Genomic DNA, 13883 nt, shown 5'->3' with positions numbered 1-13883 from the left:
GCTAATATCTGGAAAAAGTTTCTTTCTTTGAATTGAACACACCAAAATACTGAACATTAACACAATAGACCAGGAAATGTGATAGACGCATTAACAACTCAATGCGATTCTATTAAAAGGCAGTATGTGATCTCCTGACCCAACCTCAGCAGCAGACAGTGAGTACAAAGCAGAACTCATCATAGCAAATCAACAGGTTCTATTTTTCAGTGTGCTGATAAGTAAAATAAGAAAATGACTTTCTTTGCAAGCTAGTCAAAGATGTAGGCGACTCAAAGCTTAAAGCCTAGCGGGTGCGGCATCAGCAACAGCAATAATAATTTAATAAGAATTTTATGAAACAACTCTATATTATTGTATTAATTTGTCTATTATTATCCAATCCCTCAACTGAACTGAACTGAACTCATTCACTTGTGGTTGTTTTGGAGACATTTTGACATGTTCCTTTTAATTACATTGCTGCCCATACTATTACAATAGGCAATGAAGTGCCCAGAGTTTGTCATGTTGGGCACTGTGAACATGTTAGACGTTGATATGGTACAAATTTCGGTATTGTATTTCCCCACAAGCTGTACTGTAGCAGCTTTAAAAACTATACAGCATTTTGCTGTATGCATGTGGCATGTCTTTGTTCAAGTTTCAAAACTACACTAAGGAAAAAATTAATGTTTAGAAACAACAGGACATTTGATTGCTGATTGCCATATGTTAAAGAGCGACAAACACAACAGAGAGCATCCTACTGAAAATGCATCCCAAGCACCCCCAAGCACTGTCTGTCCTACATAATAAGCATAGCAGGGTATAACATTTCTAGCCTTTGTGACAACTATTTGTTAACGACGTATGGAGCTGCATTACATAAAGTGGCTGCAATAGAATACGTAAAAGTTAATTCCAAGCTGAAAATAAAAGACTCAACGTATCCAGCACTGATAGCAGTCTCACCTACAGTATTTGGTTATCTTTTATGATTCTGACAGACTTCAGAATACTTCGACATAATGCGTACTGTGGGGGAAGAGCTGCTGAGCATAGAACATCTTTCTGACTTCGAAAAGATTTGTATATGTAGTTTATTCTTATCTGTGTGAAAACAATAAGTAAAGAGTGAGCTTCACAAATTAAAGAGAGGTCTGGAACAACCTGTCTCAAAAAGAGGTGCTTTAACCAGCGAAAGATGTGAAAACAGTGACAAATCTCTCCGAACAAAATACAATTTCAAACTACAAGTAGTATGAAATTATTAGTTATTAATAAATTCATATTGTGAATAAATATCAGATAAGTTATAATAGTTCATTTTCAGCAGTCTTTTTAATACTGTTTTGTTATTCTCAATTATTAAAATAAATACAATTTATTTTTAAGGCTTGTTGTAAAAACTTTATATGTCTTTATATTCTCTCCTTGAATTAATAAGGTATTTTGAATTGACTTGAATTAAACCAATTGAACTGCTTATTACTCCCAATGTTGACAGTATACACATTTGTTCAATCATGCTGTTGATCTAATTTAACTTTGAACACTCTGTGATATTTAGAAATACCAAAAAAATCAGTATTTTGTCTGTTACGACCCCAGGTGTCTAGGGGTAAAGGGCATAACATTCAGGATGGGTTTGGATGCAAGTGGGTTTCTGGTGAGATATTTAGGAAGCGTGACAACAAAAATCTGGTGAAAAACTGATATATTATTTACATGTGAATACAATGAATAAGAGACTGGTATAATATTTGTACTATACAAACACACATGGGGCGAAAAGGAACACGAGTGGTGCCAAAGGAAAGAAAATAACTAAACAGATCTAGCTAATAGAAAACAAACCTGAAAGTGAAATATAAATATCCAACGATCTTACCTATTACCTTTTCCCCAAGTGTACAACAACTTCACAGTTAAACACAAATTCGAGTGAGCAAATTGCACAATGGTAGAAAACAGGTAATATGCAAATATACAATACACAAGCCAGGAACGGGGTACAATGAGAACAAGTAAGGAGTAACGAGCAAGGTAATACAAGCACAAATAACACATACAAAAAGTACACAAGCAAAACAAAGCCGAAGTTAGCAAAACAAGCAAAAAATTTAGCAATAAGCGGTCTAAATTGAGCTGGAGCTGTTGGAGTCGAAACTTCTCCAGGTATATAAACTGTAGATCTTGGGCCCTGATTGGCCGGGAGTAGATTGATAATGATGTTACGACTGCAGCAATGGTGTAATGATGGACCAATGGGGGGGGAGGGTACCTAAATACAGGAAGTGGGAAAAAAACAAAACATACTGACACGCATGGGGACACACATTGTCCATAATATTTACTATTTTAATATTTTTTAAAGGAAGGTGAACTTATGCGGTGAGCAGGATTTGAACCCCAACTTCAAGAATGTAAGTCACACACTGAAGCCCTTATGCCAACAAGCCACTCGGCAAAATGTTTCCAAGTAATCACGTGTGAATGAGTCATATTTATGCAGCTGTTTACAAAGAAAGTGGACTATGGTAATACTTTCAGCTATATAAATATATTTAGATTCTTAAATGAATATTATTAATTGATTTAGCTATGCAATTCCATATTATATTCACTATTAAGTAGATATAAAAAGTATGCTGTTTTTTACAGTAATAAAAAGCATAAGTATTCATAGCTTTTTATAGTTTTTATATAAGCTTTCATAGCTTTGTTATAAGCTATAGCTGTGTATTTTTTATTTAAACAACCACTACCAGACATATACAGTTTGGTAATACATTTATATTCCTAAATTTATATTGTTTATGACATTCAGAGACGTTATGTTCCATTATTTTTATGCTCAGCTATCAAAATGTATCTTCAGTCATAAGATTCCATATTAATATTCAATATTAAGTGTTTCTAAACATGCACAGTAAAGATATTAAATGAAGCAATCATTTCACTAGCAACCAATGCATCACAAATGCCACCTGTCAGTCATTTTGGCCAGCCAATCATGTATGCGGTATTCTCTGGCATTCTGCAGATAATTTTGCGCAATGCAGGGTTTTACCACAAATTTTAAATGGTTGCATCTGTAACACCCCAACCTTTGTAACAAACATAATGCTTGTTAAAGAGGTTTGAGTAGGGAGGTGCACTGCATATGTTGACTGCAATGGAATATGTAAAGGTTAATTCCACGCTGAAAGGAAAAGAAATGAGACATGTCTCCTACAGATGCAGCCATTCAAAATGAACGGGGTATGCCATGGTAAAATGTGGTGGGCGTGTCGCGGTATAACACGTCATAACATGGGTTACCGTATAAAACCGCATAATACCGCAAGAAAGATAATAGTATCCGGAATTACCGCCAGGTGGAGCTAATAAAGCTCAACCTCTCATGTACAGCGTTTGAGCTGTCACCATCAAAGTCTTTACCGAAGATATTACTAGTAGTATTAATAATGAATGACCTTGGACAAGCTGTAAACTCAAAGTATTACCCTGGTCCACATTCTTTGTAACCGTTTTTGTAAACGAAAATACTTTATTTTTTCATTGACAAAAAGTAACACCACAGCATTTCGTTGATCCGATCACACATTTGTTTCCAATCATACAAAGTAATTCTTGAGAATCTCCAATTCACCATGCCTTTCACATGCTCATAAAAGATATTAATTTAGGAACATAAACATATTACTGTATGTAAACTGTACATACAATACATGCGAAAAACCCGTATGTCACCATAGGAAGCATGACAGTGTAGCCTCCAATTACCCACACCACAAAACAAAGGAATAAAGCTTTGTTTGATTTCTGAAACCCTTTCTTTATGTCCTGTTTTCATTCAGGTAAGGGTACTGCTGACAGCTAAAATTTACTTTACTCAGCAGCGTCTTAAAACCAGCACCCATGGTATTCAAACCAATTTTTTTTACACAGAAGACTGACACAGCTTCGCGTTGTGTACAGATGCAGTCATTCAAAGTTCGCGATACAAACACGTTCTGCATGCAACTACCCACAAGCCACTGCAGCGCACTGTGGTAAGTGATTGGCTGGCCAAAATGACCAACAGGGGCACTCGTGGTGCATTGGTCGGTAGTGAAAAGATTTAATCATTTAATGACTTCACTGTGTACATTTTAATCCCCTTAGTATTGAACATTTATATGAAATTTTACCACTAAAGGGAAATTTTAGTAGCTGAGCATAAAAAGAAGAGGAGCATAACGCATCTGAAGGTCATAAACGATATTAATTTAGGAACATAAACACATTACTGTATGTAAATTGTACTGTGTATGGCTGGTCTTGGTAGTTTAAAGAAAAAATACACACCAGTCTTCCATTTCTCCCTAAACATTTTAAGCATTAGGGTTTTATGAAACGGTACCCAAATATGCAATTGCTGTATAGAATGAATTTTAATTTAAAAAAATTATTTAACACGAAAATTAAGCTGTTTACATCTTCCGCCTGAGAATATAGTCACCCGTTGCTACCCAACGCAGAAACACAGCCACTAACTAGCAAAGAGAGGACATTAGCTAGCCAATATGATAAAGAAATAAATGATTATTTTGTTTATTTCTTTTGCACATTTATTTGTACATTTCCATCGATTGTACAAGCACTTGGAAACTGTCCAATCCCTAGTTCATCAGGCATTTTCTTTTACGCTGCGGGCATTCTCCCGGTCTGGCACCGGTCTGTGTCTTCTAGGATATAATGCCAGCGATTTTTTGTTAAATTTGGGTTTCCAATAACGCCGCAGGAAACTCTTGTTTTTATGTCCACTATAACAGACAATCTCCCTTGCTTTTAACCGAGCGTTTCATAATTTCCTAAAATGAAAATGATTTACTTTATTTCCCTCACGGGATCAATAAAGTATCTATCATCTATCTAAACTATGGGACAGAATTCTGGTGTCTCCCTATACCAGAGATTACGGTAGGGCTTCAGAATGGTGATTGGCTGACACCATCTGACACCCCTCTGATTGGGGAAAAAAGACGTGCTGATCTGCTCTACACACCAGGAAGTCAACAACATACAGTATGTTGTTTCTATTCCAAACGCGTATTTTAAAAGTTTAATTAAGTAAAAACCTTACAGCGTACACAGATTTCTAAGCTGAATAGGAGGAAGAAAAATCACCCGTGTTTCGTGCATAAAAAGTGGTTATTAACTATCGAAACCTGTTTTATTTATTTTATTTTTATTAAGATTAAGAGTTCCCGTCACCCCCATTTCCATTTAAATCGCAAACCCGTGTTTAATTAAATGTCTTTTAACGTAAATCGTTATCTTTGTCTTCTGCATAATAATGTTCACCACTCTGTCCAGCAAATTAATAATAAACTTTATCTTATATAGCGTTTTAAACGAATAAGTAATTAGATTGCTCATAAACCTAATCACTTATTCTACATAAACACAGCGTAATTGCTCTGAAAATGCTCTTTTTCTTTTTATTTAGGCTCAGATTTCAACTATAGTTCGTACACTAATTACTAGCACTAAATACTGATGTTATGTTCCCTCTTACCACAAAAATATTAAAAATAATGTATTGTAGCTGGAATGAATCTTTTTTGGAACGTGTCTCTACCTACTGCGACTCGGACACGGAATGGTTAAAGATGGCGAAAACTCAGGCACCCAGAGATGGGGGGGCATCTTTCCGCCTCCATAACTAAAATGCCAAATAGGAGTAGTTTTTAATTCAGTTTGAATTATAACTGTACATACTGTCTTCGTATTTGGTCAGGGCTTTAAAGAGAGGGCACGCCAAAATTTTTCGGTGCCGTTGTCTGCCCCTTAAAGGTACCCCTGTCGCGGAAGAATTTGACCTCGGAACGTTTACCCAGCGTAATTATTGTATTTAATTGCACTTTGACAGATTGTCTTTAAATCAGTTGTTGTTAGAATATCCCCACCTCCAAACAAGAACAAAATTGCAACGATTTTATTAACTGGCTGTTTCAGTAACCTAAAGTATATATTTAAAGTTATAAATTAACAATATATGTAAATGTTTTAAGATATGTTTATGTTGTGAATGTCTGTAGATTGTATCTTATTTTTAGTTTTTGTTTTGTTTCACGTTAATTTTATTTAGGGAATCTTGATTAAAATACTTTTATTTTTTCACAATCTGGTAATGCCAGACAGAATTCACATTCGCTGCAGCCAAATGGCCTTGCAGATCAGAAAATCAAGAAAAAAAACAATTATCGCTCCCGGCTCCTCAATGGAATCGCTTTAACATGCTAATGCGTTGGTGTAACACTCTGTGTCTACAGTACATTGTGAACAAACCAGTTGCCCAGGTATTTTCAACCCCCAACCACTGTTGTTTCATCGGTTGTTATCCTGTAAAGCGCTTTGAGGAGCCACCTTTAAAGGTGCTATATAAAATAAAGTTTATTATTATTATTATTATTATTATTAATATTTATCATATTTTCCTCCCAGAACTTGTAAATTATTTTTGTTATTGTTGTTGTTATCCTGTAAAGCGCTTTGAGAAACATACTGTCCAGCTTGTCAGGTGCATTCTCTTGTAAAATAATAAGTAGAGCTTTGGGCTTATTAGTGCTCCACTTACAGCAACCCAATGTAAATACATTTTGTCTCCACATCCACCACCACTTGTATGAATCATAGCCCTGCCAAACGATGCAAATTCCACTGCAATGGTTGTGTGCAGGAATTATTCAGTATGGCATCTCCATGTTCAAGTACCTTTAAAGGCGCTATATAAAATAAAGTTTATTATTATTATTAATATTGATGATATTCTTCCTCCCAGGACATGTAAAATTGTTGTTGTTATTGTTGTTATCCTGTAAAGCGCTTTGAGAAGCATACTGTCCAGCATATCGTATTTCATTGCACTTTGACAGATTGTCTTATAATCACTTGTTGTTAGAATATCCCCCAAGAGGATATTCCCCCCAAGAGGATATAGAGGATATCCCCTCCAAGAGGTATCCAGGTAACAGTGAAATGGGCGTACAGTCTGGGGAGATCGCCCGTTTTCAATGTAAATAGTTCCCTGGTTCCGCACCCCTTGGTGTCTCTGTCTCTCTGTCTCTCTCTCTATCTCTCTCTCTGTCTGGGGGTCCGGCTGCCTCGGTGCCCGGCAGGATACCAGGCCGCACCAGGGTGATGGTCGAACCGGTGTCGACGAGGGCCTGGCAGGGTCTGCCCTCGATGAGGCAGGGAAGAAATAAGCCTTGGCTGTAGCCAACCCTTCCCACAGCGGGCAGGGTGAAGCACTCTTTCTGACTTTCCGGAGTGGGGGTAGCGTTGCTCAAGGGCGGCCTTCCCCCCTTTAGGCCGCCCCACTCCCGTTTCCCAACAGCCTCCGGAGTCCCCGGGGATCCAGCGCCTGGCACTCCCGGGCGATGTGCCCCCTCTCCCCACAGAGGTGACAGATGACCAGCCGTCGTCGCTCCCCCAGCATTGCCGCGCTGGCCGTCTCCTCCTCCCCATCTGATTCCCCATGCACCCCTCCGTTGGTGCCCACGGGTCTCCTCGAAAACGGCATCAGCCTGCTCAGCCAGAGCCAGGGCCTGCTCCAAGAGGACCAGCGCGGCCAGCATCACGTGGAGCTACACATCAGTCGGCACCAGGGCCCAGAGGAACGCCTGGAGCACTATCTCCCAGTGGGCCTCCTCCGGGAGAGTAGGATAACCCTGGCGGGCTAAGTAGGCCACGTCCGCGGCGACTGGACCCAGTGGCTCTCCCGCTAGGCAGCAGCACCGGTGCCTCCCCTCTCCTGCCAAAACGCCTCCAGAGGGCCGACGCCAACCCAGCGTAGTTGTACCTCTGGTCCCCGGGTACATCCAGCAACACCTGGCAGGCCTTCCCCTCCAGGACGGCGGTGAGGTGGCCCACCATCTCCACCTGAGACCAGCCGTTTGCCCAGGCCACCATCTGGAACTGGGCCTCAAACATTTGCCATGGGATCTCCCCATTATAACGGTTCAGTCTCACCGGCGCAGGCTGGAGCGGGGGTGGCGGGCTGGACCCCGCTGGTCTGGCATCTCCTTCCTGCCACACGGCCTGAGGTGACCTGGGAAAGGGCCCCCCTTCCGCTGAGTAGGTCACCGTGGGGTAGCCCTGATAAGAGCTGTGGCCCCTGGCTATGCTGAGGGGTCGTCCTGGCCCCTGGCGGCTGCTGCTCACCCCCAAAAGGGGCTTTAGGGGGTCACTCAGCTGCTGGGGGAACCGGCGCTTCTCTGAGTCTGACATCATCAGCCGTTCATTGTCCATCCTCCCGCTTCTGACACCCATGTAATGAATTTGGGTTTGTTGAGGACGAACACAGAGACTCAAACTTGTGGAGTTAAAAACCATGCTTTATTTCTTCTCCGTCACCACCCGCTAGCAGCACTCCCGCACCCAGACGAGAGAGAAACACAAGACAAGCCCGCCAACAGCGCGGGCCCGAGAGAGACAGAGACAGAGAAAGAGAGAGAGAGAGAGAGAGACACCAAGGGGTGCTGAACCAGGGAACTATTTACATGGAAAACGGGCGATCTCCCCAGACTGTACGCCCGTTTCACCTGGATACTTCTTGGGGGATATCCTCTATATCCTCTTGGGGGGAATATCCTCTTGGGGGATATTCTAACAACAAGTGATTATAAGACGATCTGTCAAAGTGCAATGAAATACAATATGATGGACAGTATGCTTCTCAAAGCGCTTTACAGGATAAGAACAATAACAACAACAATTTTACAAGTCCTGGGAGGAAGAATATCATCAATATTAATAATAATAATAAACTTTATTTTATATAGCGCCTTTAAAGGTGGCTTTTTTAAAAAAAAAACTTTTTTTAAATGCAGTTGCATTTGCACACAGAGCAGTGTGTACTTGAACATGGAGATGCCATACTGAAAAATTCCTGCACACAACCATTGCAGCAGAATTTGCATCATTTGGCAGGGCTATGATTCATACAAGTGGTGGTGGATTTGGAGACAAAATGTATTTACATTGGGTTGCTGTAAGTGGAGCACTAATAAGCCCAAAGCTCTACTTATTATTTTACAAGAGAATGCACCTGACAAGCTGGACAGTATGCTTCTCAAAGCGCTTTACAGGATAACAACAACAATAGCAACAACAATTTACAAGTTCTGTGAGGAAAGATATGATCAATGTTCATAATAATAATAATAATAATAATAATAATAAACTTTATTTTATATAGCGCCTTTAAAGGTGGCTCCTCAAAGCGCTTTACAGGATAACAACCGATGAAACAACAGTGGCTGGGGGTTGAAAATACCTGTGAAACCGGTTGGTTCACAAACAATGTACTGAACACACAGAGACTCAGTAGCAATAGCAATTAGCAATATCAAAATAGCAATATTATGGACACACAATTGACTTTTTAAAAAAAAACGTTTTTTTGACAGCTGGTTTTTGTTGACAGCTTGACACAAGTTTATCAGTGAAAAGACCACGGGCATTCTTCCTCCCCCCTACATTCTCAGAGTAGAATAGAATTTATTATCAGCACAATTTATTACAGTGCTAAATTTAATATTATTGATTACTAATAGTTTATGCTAACACCTAGCTTTCTTAACGCGAGAAGTACTACCGTAAGTACTGTACAGTAAGTACTTACTGTACTGTACTTAGGTACTACTACTGTAACCAAAAAAAGGGTTTTTTTTTTGGGGGGAGGTGTCTTTCGCTGGAAGACTTCTACTTTGAAAATACCTGTGAAACCGGTTTAATTCGTCACAGTCAGCACTCCCGCAGAGAGTGATGAAAACCGCGCTGCGCCAGGCGAATGCACATAATGTTGGGCCTTTGGGCTCAGGTGGATTTGCGCCCTACAGTTCAACCTGCGGTACCGCTTTGTACTGTACATACAGTACAAACGTGTTATTTTGAAATATAAAAAATGTCAATATACTGTAGTGTCCATAATATTTGCTATTTTAGTTTTTCATAGAAGTGTTTCTGTTAAAAGAAAACTCATAGCTATTGCTGGATTTGAACACCCAACCTCACATTTATATAGTACTGTAAATCAGTCGCTTAAGCCCTGACGCCACCAAGGCAAGACATGCAGCATACACTGAAACAGCAATACAGATATTACAGTAATATGGTCGGAAGGTCAACCACGTAAGACTTTGGTGCTTAAAATGTTTAGGGAGAAATTGAGTATTGGTGTGTATTTTTTCTTTAAAATACCAATAACAGCAACATACAGTTTACATAATATGTTTATGTTCCTTATTGTTTATGACCTTCGTTATGCTCCTCTGCATTTTATGCTTAGCTACTAAAATTTCCCTTTAGTGGTAAAATTCCATATACATATTCAATACTAAGCGGATTAAACTGTGCACAGTAAACAGATTAAATGATTAAATCTTTTCACTAACGACCAACACACCACATTATCTTCCATGTCGCATTAACATTGGAATGTTTTTTTTACAAGTGTCAAAAGAAGTGATACACAACCTGTCTCCTCTATAACTCTTCAATTTACAGAGAAATTCTGCCAGAGCGTCACAACATTGTCCAATAATACTCTTCTCGTGTCTAATTTTTAGTTAAGCAGGATTTGAGCTACAGACCATAACAGACCAAAAAACAGAATGCACCTGCTATTCGGGTGTTAACAAAATGTGTTTACAAAGAAAGTAAAATACAGTAATACTACCAGCTATATAGATACATAGATTTAGAAATTTAGATCCTTAAATTAATATCATTATTAATTTATTTAGATACGTGATTACATATTCTCGATTATAAAACAGATCATTCCAGTCCTGGAATCTGACTGGCTGACACCCTTCTGAAGCGGTACCATAAACTCTGGTATACAGACGCCCCTGAAATTTGACTTGTTACTGTGTGATAAATTTTAAAGACGTAGATAAAAAAGCTTGGATTCTCATGTATCTGGTACAAATATCTTTTAAAACAGGCTTTGTTGTGCTCTTGAGGATCCTTGTGATATTTTGAGCTCTGGTTCAATGATAAGTGTCGCAGATTAAATAATTTTCGTTGTTAGAAATTATGAAACGCTCTGTTAAAAGCAAGGGAGTTTTTATGTCTGTTATACTAAAAGAAAATGCCCAACGAACTAGGGATTGGACAGTTTTTCAGTGCTTGTACAATCGATGGAAATGTTCATAAATTAAAATATTTATGATAAAGGTAGGTTGTGTACTTTTTCCCAACTGAGCAATCTTGCTTTCATAAAATATACCAACTTTTTAATGACTGATGATTAACATGCTGTAATACACAGTTTAAATTTAAAAGCTCAAATGCTGTACTAAGAGGTTAAGTTTTATTAGCTCCTCCTGGCGGTTTTACAAGGTGATTCCGGATACTTTCCGGTATGACGTCAAATGACGCGATACACCGCGTGATACTGCGTGAAACTGCGTTTTGATGCGACACGCCCACCGGGGTATACTGCGAAATACCCTACCAGTTTTGAATGGCTGCATCTGAATCTGTTTTTCTAAGAAAACATGTCAGTGGGGAAGGTGGACTTGCCCTTATTCTACTTTGAAAATACCTGTGAAACCAGTTTGTTTACAAACAATGTAGACAGAGAGAGAGAGAGAGAGATGCGATAACCGCGCAGCACTGGACAAATGCACATTAATGTAGGGCTTTCGGGCTCACATGGATTTGAGCCCTACAGTACAACCTGCGGTACCGCTGTGTACATACAGTACGAACATGTTGTGATATTTAGAAATATAAAAAATGTCAATATAATGCCAATAATATTTGCTATTTTAGTTTTTCAAAGAAATGTTTATTTGTTAAAAGAAAACTGATGGCGATAGCTGGGTTTGAACACCCAACCTCAAGGTTATAAGTCAGTCACTTAAGCTATCATGTCACCAAAACAGTCATGTGACAGACATATCTCAATGGAAAGTCTTATACTACTGTTTGTGCAACAGTACATGAATATATTTATACCGTTATTAATTTCTTTAGATACATGATTCCATATTATATTCCCTATTAATCAAATTCTAAAAATATGCTTCTGTTTACTCCGGTATCGAGCGTATTCGCAGAAGAGCTTAAAACTCACTTTTCTCACAAAGTACTGTATACTGTATAAACGTACAGTAACATGGTCAGAAGGAGCAAGGAGCACGTAAAAACGTTTCCAAAATAACCACATGTAAGACTTTGATACTTAAAATGTTTAGGAAGAAATGGAATACTGGTGTGTATTTTTTCTTTAAAATACCAAGACCAGCAATATACAGTTTACATAATATGTTTATGTTCCTAAATTAATATCGTTTATGACCTTCAGACGTGTTATGCTCCTATTCTTTTTATGCTCAGCTGCTAAAATGTGCACAGTAAAGAGATTAAATGATTAAATCTTTTCACTACCGACCAATGCACCACGAGTGCCCCTGTCGGTCATTTTGGCCAGCCAATCATGTACCGCAGTAGGGTGCGGTGGCGCACGCGTAGATGCCTGTAGTACGGGTTTGTAACATGCATTTTGAATGGCTGCATCTGTATGTAACTCTTCAGCTTACAGAAAAATTCCGCTAGAGCTAAAATGTTCTCCATGCCCTTCTTGTGTTTAATTTCCAGGGAGTAACCCTGTAACATAAGTGAACAGCGCATTGGCCCTTGATTATGGTAATAGAGTACATGTGATGTCTGGCTGAGTTTCAGCATTCACTTTTCTGTAATCTATACTAAACTGTGATGTCTCATCAAGTTTTGGTACCAAAAAACAAGGCGAACTCCACAGACTCAGAGAGATTGAAACTTGACATGTTACAGTTATTATATTTAATCAGAATAATTAAATATCCTGTGTCCTAATTAGGAGAAAAAATGTTTTATTTTTTAATTGCTCCAGATTGTGTGGCTGTGCAGCCACTATTAATTCTAACAGATGTCTAAGAAACTCAGTCAAACACATTCTGCAGTCTAACTCCCAATTAGCCTTCCAGGCTCTCCTGCTAACTGCCTGCTGATAGCCCAGGCAGGTTACCTATGAACATCCATTTACACATCAGCAGAGCCTGTTGATCCCTCTGAACAGATGTTTTGGGTTATTTGCACTCCTCTTACAGCCTCAGTCTCAGTCAAAGATATATGAGAAGAGTATAAAAATATTCCATTGATCCTTAGTATCTTTTTGGGCATGGAGAATTTGATCATTAAGAAGTGTGTCTAGATAAAGCTACCTCTCCAGACTCTAAACGGGATCAACAATATCCAGATCACTCCACTAAGGGGCTTCCATGGAACTAAAAAGAACATTTTAAATCCTGAGGATTGTAACAAAGAATGTAATTGTTACTGCAACCAACTGGAAAAAAGTTTTTTTGTGCATCTCTTTACTGTGCTTGTTTTAATACACTTAGTATTGAATATTTATATGGAATGTTATAACTAAAGGGAAATTTTAGTAGCTGAGCATAAAAAGAAGAGGAACATAATGTGTCTGAAGGTCATAAATGATATTAATTTAGGAACATAAACATATCATGTAAACTGTATATGGCTGGTATTGGTATTAAATAAAAAATGCACACCAGTATTCCACTTTCTTCCTAAACATCTTAAACATCAAAGTCTTTCATTCTGTTACATACTGTTGTTATTTTGGAAACATTTTTACATACTCCTTCTGACTAGATTAAGTTTATATACTTTCTAAAAAGTTATAATGTTTTAACCTTTTCTGCGAATACTTACGCTTGTTATCGCAGTAAAAAACCGCATACTTTTTAGAATTTGGAATAATAGGGAATATAATATGGAATTGAATCTCTAAAGAAATTAATAACGATATAATTATATTCATATACTGTAGC

Source organism: Atractosteus spatula, chromosome 14 (assembly GCF_055471065.1).
Source record: "Atractosteus spatula isolate fAtrSpa1 chromosome 14, fAtrSpa1.hap1, whole genome shotgun sequence".
NCBI lineage: Eukaryota > Metazoa > Chordata > Actinopteri > Semionotiformes > Lepisosteidae > Atractosteus > Atractosteus spatula.
Note: the sequence above shows the minus strand (reverse complement) of the source record.